General features: G+C 45.9%; 1 protein-coding gene across 1 annotated transcript in view; it reads right to left on the reverse strand.

The window, feature by feature from the left end:
- The window catches only part of tecpr1 (tectonin beta-propeller repeat containing 1), a 17,864-nt gene that overhangs the window by 3,198 nt on the left and 9,989 nt on the right, over positions 1 to 4,677 (reverse strand). The gene's annotated exons all lie outside the window — the stretch shown is intronic.

Genomic DNA, 4,677 nt, shown 5'->3' on the forward strand with positions numbered 1-4,677 from the left:
CTAATTGTGTAATAATTAACCATAAAGTATATTTTCCAACTGACCTATTGTCTCTATTGACTCTCTCTCACACACACACACACACACACCAACACACACACCACCATTGTTGAACAAACGTATTGGAGACTAATATGCCAGTGTTGCTTTTTATAGTACCTGGCCATCGCCTGCGACGGACAAAGTCCTTCATCGTTTTATAGCCGTGATATGACCTGTGCGGTGAGATGGGGAAGAGGAAGGAACAAAAACAGAAATAAGTGAAGGTCATGACTATGAGGGCAGCATAATTTGAACCAACAGACACAGCAGGTGTGTTTGAGGAATTGCAAATGAAACGTACGCCGGAAAATCAGCTGCATATTGCCAACCTTCTCTGTCTGTCCCCAGAGACACTGTAGTCGATGGCCCAGTCAGACACCTGAAAACGGCACATATGGAAGTGAAACAGGGTAAAAAACATCTGATTTTAACTACACACCTTTTCCCATGATAATTCAAGACCCAATATTTATAGTATCAAATAAAGTTAACTGAGAACAGAACTGGTTTCAAATCACGACAGGGTGTTTCCATGAGAGTGTGTGTTTGTGTGTGTGTTGTGTGTGTGTGTGTGTTAGCTTACCCATGTCCACCTGAGGTGAGGGAGGTTTGGTATTTGTTTTTTGTGCACTCATGGAGTCCTGATGCATCACTCCACATGTAGCGGTCGTGGGAGACCTCTGAAGAAAAGCAAACACACCTGACTTAATCAACTGATCAAAACAACATGTGCGTTCAATATGTTGATTTGTTGGTAAAGGTTTAGATGTTATGGGGAATAATGAAATGTAAAATGTCTCCCAGTGAATAGCTGTAACAGGTAGTTTTACACTAAACCTATGTCAGATTTTCTTTAAGTGTGAACAATAAAAGCTGAAACACCTGAACAGTGTAAATATCAGTCGGCCATATTAGCCTGGAAATTTCTGTGTTGAGAAAAATACAATTACGCTACAAAACAAATCACTGGAAATATTTCAGCAACATTTTCTTCTGACAAAAATAGCAGGTGGGAAAAGAAACTCCCCTCTTCTTCTCAGCGGTATCTGGAGCGCGTGCTCTACCGTGTGGTGTAGCTGTGACGGGTGCACTCTGGTTCTCATAGATGTAAAAACCGGGCTTTTCTTGACATCAGTCTGTGTGTAGATGTTATCTGTGCTGCTGGCCAGTCCCTGGAAGAAGCCCCTCCGTAGCCCCCGGTGTAGACCCAAGCGGTGTGGTCAAAGCCAACCCCCCACGCTATCCACGCGTTTACACTCCACCACACGCATGTGACTCCAACCTGCCGCCAGAACCTGCACAAAATAAAAGTGGTTAAGCTAGAGACGGGAAACTCATTTCCTTTTTTATCAGGAGGTCTTATTTTCTTTCTCCTGCACCCGAGCGGTGTCTGGCTAATTCTTACATTTGGTCGCAGGGTGTCGGGTAAGGCATGGCCTCCAGACTAGGAGAGGGCTCACTGACAAAGACGTCTCCTTTACAGGTGATGGACCAGATGGCCTGTTTGGAGGGAGGACCCTGGATCCCTCTGGAGTCGCAGCATGACACACTCAGCAATGCCAGCTGGGAGAGAGACAAATGTAGAAGTGATAAGAAGAGACGGAAAGAAGGCGAGAAAAGGGAAATGGTAGAAATGAGTGTGGCGAATCACACTTCAGCAGACAGAACAGCCCAAAAATATAGTGCCTTTCTTTTCTCTCTAATTGATGGCGTTATATTGATCAATAAGAGTGGAAATCTCCACCTATGATTGCTATGTATTTATAAAATGAGTGTTATTTCAGTTTCAGATGAAACCTTTTTTCCCCCAGGTGAGAATCCAACATACAAGAGCAATCGCGCTGTGTAGTGGCGTTACAATACCCAGTCGTGCATTTCCAGCTCAGTGGCTGCTGCCAATCTGATCGCCACCTCTGTTTGGTCCGCTCAGGGTGTAGATGGCAAAAGTGTGTTTGGAGTCATTTAGCACAGGAACTGGATGGTGACCTCATTGATGAAGGCATGCAGGTATGGGGAGAGTGACAGCAGCGATGGAGGAAAAGAAAAAAAGTAGAGATACAGTTAAAAATAGTAAATAGAGGAAGAAAGAAGACAAAGAAAACGGTGGTGACTGCAAGAGAGCAACAGCAGTACCGATCCATTTGAATGAGTGACTCTATTTTCAGACGGTATCTGTTGTGTTAACATGCGCAGACATTTCGAGACTGACGATAACACTCCTCCACCTCCCTCATGAAGGCATGAGTCCCCCACATGAATGTATCGAGAACACAACAACACACACACACACAACACACACACACACACACATTCTTCCTCACCTTCTTCTCCTCGTAGAAGTTGTAATAGATGAAAAGGATGCCGTCCTTGTTGCCCTCTGGCCCTGAGAACTGCTCTAAGGCAAATGAACGTCTATCCACTTGTGCGGCTTCCAGTCTCTCCACCACTGCATGGTTCCCTTCTTCACCCACACAGACTGTGATGAAGGTCGAGGTCGCGAATGAGACGAGGAGGAAAGAGAAAACACAACCACATAAAGACGATATGACACGGGACTGTGAGGGGGAAAGGGGATCAAGTTCAGAAGTTTGCTGCAGGGCAGGGTAGGTCATAACCACACGTACCTGTTCTATGGCTTGTTCAATAATGTCGGAAATTATCCATCTCTCTCTTGGTCCTCTCACTGAGTGTTCAAAGATTTGTCTCCGCCAGGCTGCCGTCTGGGCTGGGGTTACAGACAGACTCATGGACTGGACTGACTGGATCAGAGCTGGAGGAAGAAAGGTAGATAAAAAAGAAAAAAATCAATTGGGGTTTCCTGCAGGCATGAGATGGAAATATAAGCATGGTATCGTTCTGCGTTCTGAGGCTCTATCCCCTCAATTCAATGAGATGCTCAGTTATGTCACTGAACTCACATGACGTGTTCATTGAGCAGTTGAACCAGTTGAGCTGGGAGTGACTGTCCACGGAGCAGCCTCCTCCACTGACCCACGCCCAACGCGGATGCTCATCTGCCCCATACGGGTCCTCTACGGCAAGAGTGTACGTCGCAACCGATGACAAGCTGCAAGTATCGGCTGATTCCAGCACTGCTCCGGTCTGGGCCTGCTGGACCTGTACCTCCTCCAGGTCCACGTTACTCCACTGGGGTCAAGAGGACCTCCAGACTGGCTGGGGGTGAGAGCGACATCAGTACAGGGAGCTTTGACCTCTCCTTCTCCAGATACGGTCTCCTCCTCCAGAACAGCGGGAGCTGCGATCGACATCTCTTAAGGTCTTTGCAGGTTCTCGATCAGACACGAGTTCGGAGATGAAGCTGTCGCTGGTGACTTTGGGATGCGGGGTTTGGGGACGTCGGAGGGCTGGTCAGACGTGTGATCTGTGGGGGCATCAACAAAGGACTCGGGGGACTCAGAGGTGGCAAAGCAGGGGCTGCATCTGCAGATCCTTTCTCCGTGTCTGATTCCACATCACTCACTACTGACTGACAGCACCTCACCACAGAAGTAACATCCAGCACTATGAAAGAGAAGAGAAACTGAATGAATTTATGATGATGGCATGCGCTGAAGATTAAAGCAGTTTCCTGCATCTTTCAGTGAAATTTGGAGATTCATTATATCGGTTCAAGCATATTTTCCGAGAGTTTGCGCATTAATTTTAATCAAGTCATGGGTATTATACCCAAAGATTATTTTGTGTGTGTGTGTGTGTTCACCTCTGCAGGCTGGTTGCGCTGGCACTGGAGTGGATCGATCTCCATCTCGGGGAATTTGATAACCTTCCAAGTTTTCCCACTGAGCTCACTGGAGGTCACACCTTGTCTGAAGTACACCGCGCGGTCCTCACAGCCGATACCCCACACCTACACACAACAGCAACAGGTTGTGACTCCATGCCATGAAAGCCGCGCGGCAATGCTAGGTAACCAGAAGAGAGAAGGTACTGGATATGTTAAATCACCTGATCATTGAGTCCGACGTTGATCATGATCATTTCTCCAACCATGCTGATCCAGCCAGAGCCACAGGGATTGTGGAGTTTACACCACGTCTGAACCACACCTGGAGAAACAAGAGTGTGGGAAGAAAATAGCTCTTTATCGTAACACACACCTGCTCCAACACTATTGTTACCAATTTAGCTGTAGTGTCTTTACTAATGCAGTTTTCTTGTTTAGGAAATTGTCTCAGTCAAATTAAATCAACAATCAACTCGACAAAAACATTTTAAGCTACACCCATCAGTATTTTTGTTGACCGTGGGCTGTAGTATTCTACCAGGAGGTGGTTTTATTTTGTCCAGTCTCTTTAATTTATTTGTTACTGTACACATGTACAATTTTTACACATATGCTTCTAAATTACTAGCTTCATTGTACATTACATGATGACTGAGCGACGGGCAGTGTGCAGCTTGTCGGCTGATAGCAGTCTGTATATGTGTTGTTGTTGTATTGTGTGTGTGTGTGTGTTGTTGTGTGTGTGTGCACGTATCTGCAGCTGAAGAAGCTGCTGGAGTGGGAGGTGTGGCACATTAACAATATGTTTTGCTAATTGTGTAATAATTAACCATAAAGTATATTTTCCAACTGACCCTATTGTCTCTATTGACTCTCACACACACACACTG

This window comes from Seriola dumerili, unplaced genomic scaffold, assembly GCF_002260705.1.
Source record: "Seriola dumerili isolate Sdu_G_001 unplaced genomic scaffold, Sdu_1.0 BDQW01000068.1, whole genome shotgun sequence".
Lineage (NCBI taxonomy): Eukaryota > Metazoa > Chordata > Actinopteri > Carangiformes > Carangidae > Seriola > Seriola dumerili.